This window comes from Melopsittacus undulatus, chromosome 1 (genome assembly GCF_012275295.1).
Source record: "Melopsittacus undulatus isolate bMelUnd1 chromosome 1, bMelUnd1.mat.Z, whole genome shotgun sequence".
NCBI classification, from domain to species: domain Eukaryota; kingdom Metazoa; phylum Chordata; class Aves; order Psittaciformes; family Psittaculidae; genus Melopsittacus; species Melopsittacus undulatus.
Window position 1 is genome coordinate 142,854,952 of NC_047527.1, and position 15,774 is coordinate 142,870,725.

The following is a 15,774-nucleotide window of genomic DNA, read 5'->3' on the forward strand; positions in this document are numbered from 1 at the left end:
AGGTCAGTGTGCTTGTCCACTCTTGCCTTTCCTATTCCTGGGTTCAGGTCAGTTAGGTCCCAGGGTATGTGCACTGAAGTGAACCTCTGTGGTGTGGTATCTGGGACTTGGTGGAGTAAAGGACGTGCTAGGATCTAGGCTTCCTTTTTAGAGCAAGGCTGCTGTGAAATCGCTGGGGCTTTCCACTAAGTGACCACAGCCAAAGTAGAGGGGTGGTACTGTGATGCACCCAAACATCGCAGGGGGCTCTCCACAGATAAGGCCGCACTTATCTGTTGGATGGAGACATAGAAACTACTTTACTACTAGTAAGTACAAGTACGTTTCTGTCACTTGGGCTTCCTATTAAGTCATTTAGAGTAGTAACTCATTCTTTCCTAGCTGCAGCAACCCTCTCTTACATGCAGGCAGGCAAACACCTTTTTCTACTGAAGTTAGTGGCAGCCACCACTGAGGTTAGCAGAAGGGTTTGGCTGCATCACATTTGGAGCATTCTCATGGCAGAAGTGACTTTATGTAATAGCTCCTGATTTCTGATCCTCTCCTTTTCCCCTCCCCATCAGTAGAGTGTTCTTATCTCAGTTGTATTTTGTTCTTTTCCTGCAGGAGAAAATACAAGAAAACATCACAGAGGTAAGACTAAATCGCAGAGGACTGGAAGCTATTTGTGAGTCATCTGTCTCTTTTTGTTAGGGGGTTTGAAGGCGGATTTTCCTATTGCCAGATTGGTTTTATTCCCAGGGAAATGCCCTTGTACTGATTGTTGCCCCCTCTGAAGGTCCATGTTACACTGCTCTTCCTTCAGATCCCCTCTGCTGTTAGTGTTACTTGTTCCTTCAGATCCCCTCTGTGATTAGCAATATTTCTCCCTGAGTAAGGACAGAAATATTTATCCTTGAAGGTATCAAGCCCTAAGAAACGTCACTCTGTTCCTTCTACAAGATCTGCTGGTTCTAACTCCTATCGCTTGCTCATGCTGTAATAACAAAATGGATTGTGGTCTTGTAGTGTTGCTAATGATCTGCACCTTTGCAGGAGACTGAAGGAAAATGGGGATCCTGTTGATAAACAGGCCCTATTACAGCTACCTGATCTAGTTATCATACTATCTCCTTGCAGGAGAGAAGACCAAAGGGGGGCTTTGACAGATTCATTTTTTTCTTTCTCTGGAGCCCTTGTATTTGGTTGCTTCAGAGCTCGCACTTTGCAGGACAAAGTTTTTTGGTGCTGAGCTGACTCCTCCTTCCCTGCATGGGGGGTATTAATAGGTGACTTAATCTCATGACGTGCTGAGCGTCTTTAGTTCATGTTGACTTTAACTGGATTTGAGACTCCTGCAGAGTGCTTCCTAAAGACTAAACCCTCCAGCTCTGCTGAGTATGCCCTTTAATGTTACATGATGATGGAGAGAGCTGGCAGTTAAGCCAGCGTGGTGATGTGATGGGCTAAGACATCGCAGCCACCCCTTCTGTTTGCTATCATGCTACGCTGAAGATGATCACTCCACTGCAGCATTGGCTAGAAGAGCTGTGTGTGTGCTTGTGTGTCACAGCTGCTAGACACTGAAGTGCAGTGCTGGAATCATGTTGAGCTATGACAGTTTAGTGGGAAATACTGATTTGGAGGTTTCTGTGCTGAACTGTTTGGTGGGTTTGTGTAGTGCGAGCACAAGAATAGGGAGAAGGTAAATATGTTCCCAGTTGTTTTCCTGAATGTGTGGCTGACACTAGTGCTGTTTGCAGCTCTACTTTTCTCCTTGTTTCCCTTGCTGCTGCCATGATTGCTAATTAATTATGAACATGTCTCTGGGCAGAGGTCTTGAGTGGCTGTAAGAGTTGTTCTGGAGCTAATTTCCAGTAGCAGTGATTGCACTGTGTGTGTATCCCCTCTGCACTGCTTGCAATGACCTCAGTACTGTCTTATTTGGGTGTGTTTTCTGTATACATAACCATGGCATCAGAGAGTCTTGTGTTCAGCATCTGTACAGGAGACTTTCTGTAAGCCTTGGAAGAGAGATGAAGTATGTTAAAAGCTCCTACAAGCTCCGTACATAGCTCTATCAATGACATACAGAGAATTGAGTATGTCAGGCTGTTTAAACATACTATTCCAGGCTTATGTTTTGTCCCTTGCTAACTTTGCTTTGTTCTTGATAACCTTGCTCAGCGGGCACTGGAGTGCTGTTCAGCTCAGTGGGGTAGCTGCTGTGGTTGGGAATCATAATTTCACAGCACCTAGGGCAAATCACCTGGATAGTGAGTTTCTGACTTGAATTTACCACCTGCTGTGTCATTAAGGTATGGTACTAAACGGGAAATTGCACATGCTGCCATCCGATGCTGAAGTGTAACATCCGCCGAAAGGAAGCAGTAGGATGGTAGTTCATTTAAAGGTTGGTTTTAAGCAGCATCTCTGTTGAGTTGGTAGTTCCAGCAATGAACATGAACTGATGACTTGGCTCAGGTCTTCACTTTCTTTTCCTGTATTCATTTGCTGTGGAGTTTTCTTTCCTTTGTTATGTTTTTTTCCAAACGATTTTGGTGGTTCCAGTGTTGCTGGGCTCTGGAGGGTGGCTGACACCTGAACTGGAGCCATCTTCATAGAACTATAGAATGGTTTGGGTTGGAAAGGACCCCAAAGCTCATCCAGTTCCAACCCCCTGCACAGGCAGGGACACCTTCCATTAGAGCAGGTTGTTCCAAGCCCCTGTGTCCAAACTGGCCTTGAACACTGCCAGGGATGGGGCAGCCACAGCTTCTCTGGGCACCCTGTGCCAGCGCCTCAGCACCCTCACAGGGAAGAACTCCTCCCAAGAGCTCATCTCAATCTCCCCTCTGTCCGGTTAAAGCCATTCCCCTTGTTCTGTCCCTACAGGCCCTTGTCCAAAGCCCTTCTCCAGGTTTCCTGCAGCCCCTTTAGGCACTGGAAGCTGCTCTGAGGCCTCCACTTCAGGAACCTTCTCTTCTCCAGACTGAACCAGCCCAACTCTCTCAGCCTGGCTCCAGAGCAGAGCTGCTTCAGCTGCTGAGGCGTCTTTGTCTTTCACTTGCTTTTGCATCTTCTTCCTTTTATTTCTCTTTGGGGAGTGTTACCACATAGGAATGCTGAGGTGATAGTAAGCAGCACTTAGCTATGAAGAAGGAAACACTGCTGTACTTTGCAGTGTAAAGAAACAGGTTCCTCTGGGTGCAGACCTGTTGTGAAAGAAGATGAGGTATGTGCAAGAAAATGTGGGGTGAAAGAGAGCAAAATTTGAGCCATTCTGAAATTGCAAATAGAAATGATAGACACTGACTATTGCATTGATCATCCTGTTAACTGAGTTGACTTAAATGCTTTTGTAACAATAATATATTGATATAATTTTCCTCATAAACTTGGAAGTTTCACAGCTGTCTAGACAACTCTAATTTCATTAGACCCAACCTAGTAATTACATCTGAACCACTGAACTGTGATGTAGATTAATCATAGCAATACCAGAGAAGCAGGATATTTAATCAGAAGTCGGGTCATCTATCATTCTCCCATCTAGTTCCTTTTGGGTAAGTGAATAGTAGGTATAAGCTTATTAAATAGTGACTGGAGGGTAGTCAGCAAGGGGGAGAACTAGACAGGAAGCCAAAGCTCTCTGGAACTATCATGTCCTGGGTTGGGTTTGCTTTGTCTGGAGCACCTGAGACCTCGGTTATGTTTCATTTGTCTGCTGAGAGTCCCAGTTATCCTGAAGACAGCCAGATGTTGGTTGCCCGTGGTTTACTTCAGCTCCCTGGGATATTGAAAGGGAAATGAGCTTTTCAAGTAGCTCCTGGCAGTCCTCTCCTAGATTAGCTTCCCACTTGGGTGACATTCAGATAGTGCAGGTAGTTCTGCACTTCTGAGGACTCAATGAAGGCCTATTTATCTTCTCAAAATCTGTCAGATATATAATCTGTGTTAGTTCACATGGCTAGGAACCATAGCCTTGCATTTTTACTCTGCCGGTAACAGAATTGGATGTGTTGCTGGTTTGGTTTAGCTACTTGTTGGTTGATTGTATAGTTTAATTTTCTACTAAGGTGCAAATTCTTTTACAGTGAACTCATTTTAGATTAAAGTCAAGTTAAAAGAATTCTGCTATTTTATCCACCCATCCATCATGGATGGATGTATGTTTTTCCCCGAGTACCTGCTATTACTTTCATGAAGGACAAAGTAAAAAAGGAAATATAACCAATGTGCCCTTGAAATATGGCTGTGACCCTAAAGGAAGCATCCTAAAGGGCCCTACGAAATACTAATGTAATTTCTTTAAGAAGGATTGTATTCTAATTAAACAAGCTTGATATCTGATAGAAATCACATGACAGGAATGTCAAGCTCTCCTCATCTTCATAAGGGTTTTTTTATTTCTCCTTCTGATGATCAGGCAGGAATCTCATGAGCAGAGATCTTCTTTTCCATCTCTTTCCCATCCTTTCCTATGCTTTCTCATCTATGTATGTGCTAAATGCTCCAGCATTTAGTTAACATACTCTTGGAGGAAAATGTGAACGTGACCATGTTCTTCCATTAAAAAGTGCAAAAAAGGATTATGTAGTTATGCTCACGTATAGCACAAAAGGTGAAACCATAAATGCACAGTGTTACATGCAAAATAAGTGGGAAAATGTGGATTTTTTTTCCCCAGCTTTAGTTGATAGTCATCTTCAGCGTTACTCATATTTATATCTCTTTATATTACAATAATCCACTGCATCTTTTGCATTATTTCAAAATACAGGCAAGTGTATCACTTCACAAGTCTCATCCTATGTAATCTTTAAGTTAGGCATTTACTCAGGACCAGATCCTGTGAGGAAAACTGTGCTGGGATTATTCTTGTCCTTTAGTGCTGTTAGGACGCACTAAAGAGATCATCACTGGAATGAAGCATTAGTTCTCTCTCAAAGCTGATTCTCTGCGTAAAGGCATTAGATATGGTGGAAGTTATCCCTCCCAGTGATAGAGTAACATAGATTGAAGGGAACCTCTGGAGGTCAAGTCATCTCTTCCAGCTCTTGGTGCTTGAGGACATCACTGTGGCCCTGATTGACTCTTGGCATTCATCAGCTTACTTCATTTGACAATATACTTAGTCCTTAGTTCTGATACCATTTAATTTCCACAGCTTATCTATTGACCTTGCAAGGTTATCTTAATTACAAATAATAAAAATACTCCTAATTCTTTAAGCTGTACAAGTAATTATAATACTGCTTAGCTCAAGGTTTTATATAGATATATACATACATATAGTATCAGTGGCGTGCACACACAATGCAGGACTTGATGTGTCCAAACTCTTTGTAAATTCTTTTGGGTGCTGAGACTTCCTTGGCTCTGTTACTTCAGTAAGACTTCTTGAAACTCTCAATTTCAGGGAAACTGGTGTTAAATTTTCAATTCAAGGCTGCTGGTCATTATGCAAAAAGAGATCTGACTTATTTCTATAATATTACAAATTATGCTGGTTCTGTTAATGAACACTTAATTTCAGTAGAAAGGTATTAATTTGTTGAGTGCTCTGTAGTCATTGCACTGCAGTCATAGGTGCTTTGGGAAAAAATTGGACGTGGTCATGTAAGTAAGGCTTATAATTAATCTGTATGTGAAGGGGGAGAATCAGAATGACACTGGTAACCTTAATTTGGTATTTCCTGGCTTTCTGGGTGCAACTGAGTGATCTTCTAATGCAGGTTAAGTGCAGTCAGATACTGGCAGCATTACACAGCTCTGCAAAGGGGCCTGGAGGTCAAGTTAACAAATTTAAGTGGAATTTGTGCTTTAATTCATGGAGGGAGTTTATATTACTTGCCAGTGAGTAGGGAAACTTCATGCTGAGAGGAGAGGAGGTAACCTACCTCTAGAAGATCTCAGCTTTTGTTCTCCTGACACTTTCTGTAAGTGGAAAAAACACTGAAAGTAATGGAGGCTTTTACATACCCTCCTGCTTTCCATCCTTCTCCCTCCCTCTGTTTTAGAGAGCTGGAAGATGCAGTGAGATTGGGCTCCAGACAGATACACACATTTTTATATTGTTTTTTCCCTGCTTTGAAATCTTGCTTAGTTTTTCTACTCTGACTGGAGGCGGCCATTCCTTAAGGTGGTGGCTCTGGAAGAGGAGGCTATGAATTTTGAAACCCTGTCATGAGTAATGGGACTTCTTTATCCAGAGCAGAAGCAACTACAAAATAATTATGAAGCATGATTAAATAGTGACCAAATCTTTCATATATTCCATTATTATGTACTTTATACATATGTATCTCATATTTTTCAGTATATTCCTGTTATTTTACTAAAATTTATTTTTTTTCCATATCTTATATAGTGCTGAATAATGATTGGTAAATACAAGTCTTTAATGATTAATGACTAATATTGACTATATTGAGCATAATTTTGCAGCTGATTTACAATACCTAAAATATTACTGGTTGTGCAGAATTTGTTGTAACAATAACACATTTTGCTTTATAAGGAATGGACTCTGCCAGATTTGAAAATGAAACAAGAAGCTTCTGCTACTCATAGTGTGATGGCAAGTGTTCTTACCTATTAAAAGAAGGTTATGTTCAGGTTTTTCCTAAAACTGTCAATGTTTAGGTGAAATTGAGCCATAAACTTCAGTATCTTTTCAGCAGAACTGGTAACACACTCCTTCTTTTGCATTGGTCCTCTCTCTATGTGACACTGGTGTTCAAAGTGGAATTGCAGTGTCCTCTAGATTTGGATTTTCTGGATACTGTTTGTGTCTATCTGTTGCAAGTTATTTGTAGTCCCTAGATTTGCAGGCTTTGTTCCCTTTTTGCTAGGATAGGATCAGTGTAAGATGAAAATGATGTTGAAAAGTCATAGTTTTTAATGATGATAAACTGCTATCAAATGTTTGGTTGTCAGATGTTCCAACTGAAATGACTGCACAGTACAGATGTTTTCTGTTTTAAATTTCTAAGTGCCTGGTTCGAACCTTGGGGAGAGGCAGAGCAGAATCAGTCTTGTGCCTTCTACTGCTTTTCTAGGCTTTGTTATGAAAAGTTGTCTGCAAGGAAGCTGCTGAAGAATAGGTTTTCACTGACTATACACCTGGGTGATTAACACTCCTAAAATAGGTGATACGGATTAGATACACTAGAGCCTTATGGTAGTTTGGCACTTCTGTTTGCACCAATTGGAAGCAAACAAAATAATACATCTATGAATCTGGAAAGCTGCATGGAGAAGAATAAGCCCAGTCTCCAGACACCTTCCCATTGGGTTACTTTAGCTTCTTTCAGGGGCATCCAGTCTTCTCAGTGACTTATTTTTAGCTAAATTGAAGTGACTTGCTTTTTGCTTATAATTCGGCTTGTGGGTGCACAGGTACCAACCAGTAAGTGTTCATTTCCATTTGAGTTAACCTGAGATTCTTTACTGAAGCATGTTTGGAGAATTAGATTAAGATTTGGTGAGGGGATGTAGCAGGGAGTTCTTCTCCCGTGATATACACATAATTTGGATATGAAGGATAAAAAAAAATTAATGAATAATTCAGTTAAGCCCTATATTATTGCCTATGAGACATGATCTTCCTGTAAAATATTATCGATTTTTTGGTTTTGTTTCACCCTCGAGAAGTGAATTACTCGGGTCTGATGCATGCAACTCAGTGAAACTTCCTTAGTGACAATCACATTAACTTTGATGGTCATGTTGGTAACGTAAGAGCAACTCACGCAGTCTTCTATAGATAATCAGACTGTTCATTTCCCAAGTCTGCATGAAAACAGTTTATGCTGCTAGTAAGGGGCCTTCTTTTGTTGGAGCTCTATAGAACTTCTTTTTTTTTGTCCTTTTCTTCTTATTTGCACTGCAGTTTCTTGATGATCTCTCAATGTTCATGGAAGAACTATGTAAGTATCTGGAAAAAATCATGTTCTATTTCTTGAAAATAACTGCTAACACAAATGCTAAGACATCTGTCTGCAGTCCTGCTTTCCCCAGCTGCCATTTCCTGTTCCTTTGTTCATTTCATCCCTCTTTCCTAGCTCTATGTGATTTTTTTTCTAATCCAAAACATAAAGATTTAGTCTTGAGACTCTATCACACTGGTCTTCCACTAACACACACTACACTCAAAATCACAGAATCTTATCTGTTTCCTCCTTATTATTTTATTCCTCCAAGGGAATCTTATTCCTCCAAGGGAAACCTAAAGAAACAAGTGGGAAACTCAGATTTGGGATCCCACTGCCACTTGTTGCTCTTAGGCTGTATCACTGTACTCTTCAGTTGCATATCCAAAAGTTCCTGGGGAATAAAACATCATGAGAAGGAAGAAAACAAAATAATCTAAATGGATTGTTCTTCTTTAACTGAATAATGCTAAATTGCATCTGGTCAAACCAATAATCCCAATAGCTGCTAATGAGTTGACCCCTTGGAGCCAGTGCTTCAAGTAGTGGATAGGTATTCCATTGATTTTTCCCATCAAGCATTTATAATGTATGAGCTAGAACAACTTCCAGGCAATTTTCAGCAAGCTGGGTAATTACAAAAACCTGGTCATTTGAATTACCCTAAGATGCAGTGTTTCCATGACTAATTCAGAACTCCTGTGTCTGAGCTGCAACTCAAATTCAATTTGAATTGATAATGAGTTGTTTTAATCCCTCTCTTTGATTTAGCAGTCAGACCAAAGGACAACATTTGAGGAGGGTGTGAGGAGGAGAGAGGGAGAAAGACAAGAATGGTTAGTGACTGACATGATTTTGGCAGTTAATGTGGGAATGAGCTTTTATGTGGGGACCTCCTCTGAGGGAGGGTGATATAAGTGAAGTCCTGTATAAGTTTCTAGCCTTCAGAATCTCTCACTTCCTAAATGTGTGTCTCCCTTGCGAATGATGAAGAGGGAATCCTGAGGCATTTTGTTAAACATCTATCAGATGCAACGGATGAGGCATCCTTGCTGAGATAATGTGCCCCAGAGAGAGTCAGCTATCTACTGGCAGTGTGACTTGTTCTCAAGAGAGATTTCTCACTTTTAGTGTGGATTACACCGGAGCCACTGACAAGTCTTACCAATGCTAGAAACCCTTTTTCTTCATTGCCACATCTCTCCGGTTTCTGCTGATTAAGCTCTGTGTTTCCTTTAGCACATCCTCAACAGACTATCCAAGTATTATGGCTAATTCTCCCCCACCCCCAACAAATGTATTTTGTTTGCAGTGTTGTCCTGCCTTTTTTGGGATGGCATTTAACTTTTAATTCAGTGACAGGTGAAGAAGTCCTCCAGATCTTTATGCCATATCTACATGGATGCTGCACTCTCTCTGGGCCAAGGGATTCATACCACATTAAGGTGAAAACATCCACAAGAGTCTGTTGTGAAAACCTTGGCAGATCCTTGCTAAGGGCCATGTCATCTCCCCAGGCACAGTGCGGCAGGGCTACTAATGTATTTTGGCAGGCAGGCTTCCGAGTGTTAACATCAAAAATGGAAATTAAGCCTTAAGTATAAGGAAAGGACTTGGGCTTCCTTTGTGCATGCATTAGTTTAAAAAGGAACCACACATTAATATCCTTAATACACGTTTCAATGAGCACCACCACAGAGAAGATTAAGAAGCAATTTACTTGAGTCTTTGGCTGGTGCATCTCCTTTCTTCAATCCCATCCATCTGATGCACTGGAAGAGAATGCAGATGCTGTTACAGAATCTCATGTGTACTCTTCCAAGGTCTGAATTAATGTTATGCTCCAGTGGATGATGATGTTAAACTGTCATCATGCAGCAAAACAATTGTTCTTGTACTAGGGAGCAGGTTCGTGTAGAATCATCCAGTTGTTACCTACTTACCTGCAAATACTGTGATTCACAAGGGCTTTGTAAAGTATCTGAGGTGTTTATATTGTGGGTTTGTTTGACCGTGTTCAGAGATACTAACATCCCTGGTTGTGTGGATGTATGAGCGGGTACATGCACAATAGGTAGGTTAGATGATTCCAGCTTAGTAAGATCTATCCCAAGCTCTCAGGATTAAAGACTGGCAAGATCATTTCCAAAGATGTGTGGTGGGTTTTTCTGTGCTGTGTCATTTTCAGTTATTTTCTCCCATGGATTTTGGGAACATTTATAGTACAGAAGTGCTTTGGTTTCTCCCAAGATGCAGGCACAAGACTGGATATCTGGGCCTCCAATGCCTGGTCAGGAAACCTATTTTTAAGCTTGTGCTTTTTTCAGTATAGCTGCTTTTTCCTAATCTTCCTTCTGATTCATAGAGTACTTAAACCCACATTCCCCTCACCTAGCTACAGCCATACCTTCCGAGAGAAGAAATACCAATTGTCTGAACATAATAGAAGTGCTGTAGTTAAATCATGATTTCTTTCTGAGGTTATTACTCTCTGCATATACAAGTATCTTATTTCTGTGCTCCTGCACAACACATTCAGATTTAGTGGTGCATGTAATTAAGGTTCATAACTTCAGAATGTTTCTTGATTAGTATTTACATAAAACATATTTTCAGCTTATCTTTAATTATTGTCTTGATTAGGACCTGCTGTTTTTAAAAGGGGGGAAAAGTATTTCTGTTCTCTTAAGTTTATTGTCAGAAACAATGCTTCATGCAGTGCAGCAAGTGCTCTCTCTACTTGCTGATCAGCAACACACAGTTATTCTAGGCTTGTAGAGCATTGTCTCCTTGGGTTGCTTCTCAAGGTCTGGGGCCTTAATAGTAATGAGTGGATAGGATGGAAATGGTTCTTTGTTGGGTTGTTAGCTCTGTACATGTAATCTATTTATCTGATTTCTTTGTCTGCTAAAAGGTGATTTAAATTCTAGGGTTTTTTTTTACTTCTGTTCCTATCAAAACAGATCCTGCTATAACTGAGTTCCACATGAGCTGGTAATTTCTCTATTAGAGTTTTTTTTCCCAGCTACCTAATAACATATCAACAAATTCCGGCAATACTTAGTGATGACTGGCTAAGAACTTCTTTGCCAGTTTTATCTCATGGTCAAGTAGCATAACTAAGACAAATACTTACCCACTGTGAGAGCTGGTGGGATCCACCTCCTAGAACAGTAATGGTCCTGTGGTTTTGTGAAGTAAATTATTGGCATTGGAGCATCTGGTTAAGCCTTTCCAAATGAAACATGTTGATCCTCATGAGAATGCTCAAGGGGTGAGCAGGCAGCGAGACTAAGCTGTAGTCCAACAGCTGCTGAGCTGAACTCATGTAGGCCATGATTATAAGCATAGTGAGGAGATAGACATTTGGACTGTGAATGCTGACCGTGTTGTGTATGGGTAAATAAGTTTGATCTCTAGTAGCTTATCCAGCAACTTTTGCCAGGAGTTGATTTGCTTAGAAGAGAAAACTAAGACTGCCATAAAAATATGTTGCTCATGCTCTGAAAAGCATTCTGCTTGTTGCTGCTTTTTCTCTAGACTGGCTAAGCTGTAGGAATGGTTGTACTGCAACAGGCTGCCCAGGGCAGTGGTGGAGTCACGATCCGTGGAAGTCTTCACACACTGCGTAGATGAGGCCCTCAGTGACACGGGTTAGAGGTGGCCTTGGCAGTGCTGGGGAATGATTGGACTTGATCTTAAAGGTCTTTTCCAACGCAACTGGGTCTGTGGTTCTACTTCAGCTTTATTACAGATTGCAATTGTGATTTCTTTAATTTATTTTTCTTCTTCCTCTGGCAATACTCTGAATGTTTTCAGATTGTGATGACAAATGCTCCTTCTGGGGAGTTTCTGCACTAATAAACAATGGTGACAACAACTTGCTCTATTTCATGTTATAGCTTCAAATTTAATGACTCATGAGGCCCAGAGAGCTTGAACACCGATCTGTTTATTGACGCAGCTTAAAGACACCAAGGACTGAAGTGACAGTAGGTATCATCAATCAGCAGCCTTGTTGCTTTCTCAAGCAATGCTGCGTTTTGATGGCTGTTTTAGAGAAAACTGTAAAAGCTGGACCAGATTAATTCAACTTCAGTCCAGAGGTGAGAGCTTTATCTCCAGAGCCTGAAGGACTCTGTCCTCAGCACACACAGCAGTTGCAGTGGAGAAGGACAGTGCTGGAGATCATTCAGGGTCAGGGTTCACATTATCACAGCTATCTTGCATTGTGCATCTGGAAGCGGTGAATATCAAGGTGGAGATGCATCTATTCCATGTACTTTTGTATCTGTCCTGTTTTTAAAGTGAGATGTGAATTAGCTGGACACAGCAGAGCATTAGTGTGAAGAAAATACCTGAAATAGCTGAATGTTTTGACTCTTTTGGGGCCAAACCTGAAGAAGTTCGGTGATGGCTGAAAAAGCCTCTCCCAAATCTCTCAGGACTTTGTGAATGACTATTCCCAATGCATACGGTTTAGTTCAGTTTCATTTCACCCCTGTTCTTATCTGGACATTCTGAACACTTGGAGTGCAGCATCCCAGTTATTTTGTCTGTGGGACCCTATGGGCAGACTGATGCTTTGCTTTTTGTATCCTTGAGAAACAGTGAGTGACCAGTGGTGATTGACATCAACTCTCAACTTTTTATCTCTAGAAAGCGATGTTCAGCCTTTACTTATCAGCATAGCCTTGGCACTGTGCTCTCATCTGAATTCAGAACTGAAATATCTTAGAAGGAAAATATCATTAAAGCTGTATTTTCCTTGTCTAGTAACCTTCCCTTGGGAGTTTAAAGAATAGATGTAAAGATTTTTCTGAATTGCATCTGTATTATCCTTTAATGCTTTGATTAAAAGAATAATAGAATCATGGAATCACAGACTGTATGGGTTGGAAGGGACTTTAAAGCTCATCCAGCTCCAATCCCTGCCTCAGGGACTCCACTAGAGCAGGTTGCTCCAAGCCCTGCCCAGCCTGGCCTTGAGCACTGCCAGGGATGGGGCAGTCACAATACTAACACATTTACAAGGTTGTGTGATGAGGACATGGCTTCTGTTTCAGGTGGTTTGGGTCCAGTTCAGGACAGTTAAAAGAATCACAGAATCACAGAATCCCGAGGGTTGGAAGGGACCTCGAAAGACCACCTAGTCCAACCCCCCTGCAAGAGCAGGGTAACCTAGAGTACATCACACAGGAACTTGTCCAGGCGGGCCTTGAGTATCTCCAACATAGGAGACTCCACAACCTCCCTGGGCAACCTGTTCCAGTGCTCTGTCACTCTTATAGTAAAGAAGTTCTTCCTGATGTTAACGTGGAACCTCCTATGCTCCAGTTTACACCCACTGCCCCTTGTCCTATCACTGGATATCACTGAAAAAAGCCTAGTTCCATCATCCTGACACCCACCCTTTACATATTTGTAAACACTGATGAGGTCACCCCTCAGTCTCCTCCAAGCTAAAGAGACCCAGCTCCCTCAGCCTCTCCTCATAAGGGAGGTGTTCCGCTCCCTTCATCATCTTTGTGGCTCTGTGCTGGACTCTTTCAAGTCCTTCTTGAACTGTCCTTCTTGAACTGAGGGGCCCAGAACTGAATGCAATGTTCCAGATGCGGCCTCACCAAGGCAGAGTAGAGAAGGTGTCACAGAACCTCGCAGATGTTTGTCATGTCACCGGCAAAAGCACTTTCCTCTTCCATATGCAGCTGGAAAGGTGTGACTTGCTCTCATTTATTCAGTGGTGGAAACCTGTATGGCTCTGAGAAGCCCTGTGTGCTGTCTGCAGACCTGCACGAAGAGATGCTGTAGTTGTAAAAGGTGCTGGTGGAAGAAAAGGTGAAAAGTGTCTTCAGCCTCTTTGTCTGAAAGGAGGTATTAGGAGCCAATAGAGAAGCAGAAGCAGGAATAACATAAGCTAGACCATATTTAACTGTCTTGTCCTCTAGTGTAACACTTCAATAGGGACATCTGGATTGCCATGTATTGAGAGTGGATGAGGGACTTGCTTGGTGAATGAACTGGTACAGTTCTATGTGCTGAAAAAAATAGGGAGAAGGAGGTAAAAAAGATGACTGGCATTTTCAGATGCAGACTTTTTGATGTCTGCATATATGCAACTGCCCATTCTTAATTGGGAAACCTGTTTTGTTATCGTAAGAGCAGACTATGGCATTCACCTGCCTACTCTTCCAGCTGTTTGTTGAAAGGCTGTAAATAGGAAAACATATCCTAAGCATCATATGCATGCATATTCAGCAAAAGTTTTCAATCTGAGTTAGGAATGTGCTACCTAGACACCAGGTTTTATGAGCATATGATGGATTTGTTTCTGTGGAGGGATTTCAGCTCAAGGAATAGACACAGAACATTAATGAAAGCATGAACGCAACTGGAAACATAAAAATGTAACATTTTTGCTTTGAACTAAAATTATTAATATTTAGAAATGACATGCATTTTCAGTGGATTAATAGATGACATCCATATTTTGGTCAGGAATACACAGAGGAGTCTTTCAATTGCTGCTATATTTGTATCAAGGGAAAACAAAAGGACCCAAAGTGAAGTTAGTTTAACTGTACTGTTAGGCATTACTCTTCCATGAGAAAGATGTCCAACAAACATTTTGAATGAGACTTTTGAACAGCCATAACTATGTCATACAGCTTTTAATAAATCTATGTTTCTGTTCAGCAGTGTTTCCCCATCCTCCTCTTGAATGAATATAGGTTAGTAGTGTTCTCCTGAAATTGAGTTGGAGCTCAGCCCCCTCAAAAGCAGAAAGCTTGTTACTGGATCAGAAAACTAGGTATCATGGTTATTAGCTGTTAGCTGTCTTACAGAGCTGAAGATGTATGCCTGGAAGCATGTCTTTCCAGTCTATCAGTTAAACTCCCACACATTTAATCTCAAACTGAGGACTTCAGTGCTAACACACACATATCCTATGCTGCTTCACAAAACCATGTGGCCCCTGGCTTCAAAAGAGCATGCGTCTTCTTTATGTCTTGTGTGCCAAGACACTGCAGATGCTTTGGATGCTGAGGGCTCTTAAAATAGGTTTGTTTAGGTGACTATCACTCTTGTCGCTGTAAAGTCAGGCAGAAATACAGTCGGAAGCTATTTTTTGCTGAACAGCTAAACAACTTCTAGATATTATAGAAGTATCTTAAGTCAGTATCAGGACAAAGATATTATTTAAATGTTTCTCCTGTTACTCTAGTATCAAAATCATACATAATAGTGGAAAAGCAATAGGAAATGTGACCTGTGTGTGCATACGCACTTGTGGCCAAAGAAGGAAAGGAGAGAATGAGTGAGAAGTACTGGGAAGGCAAAGGGTGGATTATAGAGCTGTTCAGCTTTGTTGTGTGGTCTGAAAACCAATCCAGGTTGCCAAATGGTTCACAGGAAATCAGTTTGATGACTTAGTGGTTTCACAAACATATCCATATCACACAAGCAGTACTGAGTTATGATGCTTAGTCTAGATGAGAAAAAGATGGATTTAATGTATCATACACCTTACATTAATGTATACATTTAAAAGTCTTTTAAGAGGAATCTCCAATGCAAGAAGAAACAGAATTCTCTTGATTGGCTAACAGATGGAGACTCAATGTGCTCTGTCTGCTCTAGTGGTTTGAAGCTTGCTATAATATATATGTGTTTTCATTCTGTTATTTGAAAACCATTTTATCCCAAATTATATATAGTAGTACTGTCTGTTTTCAGGCTATGTTGGACATGGATTTCCACACAGGGCTCTTCCAAGCTAGTGTGAAGAGACACTGGCACAAAATTTTCTGGGAAAGGCAAGAAACTTTCATCTCCAAGAATACCTCTTATGCAATTC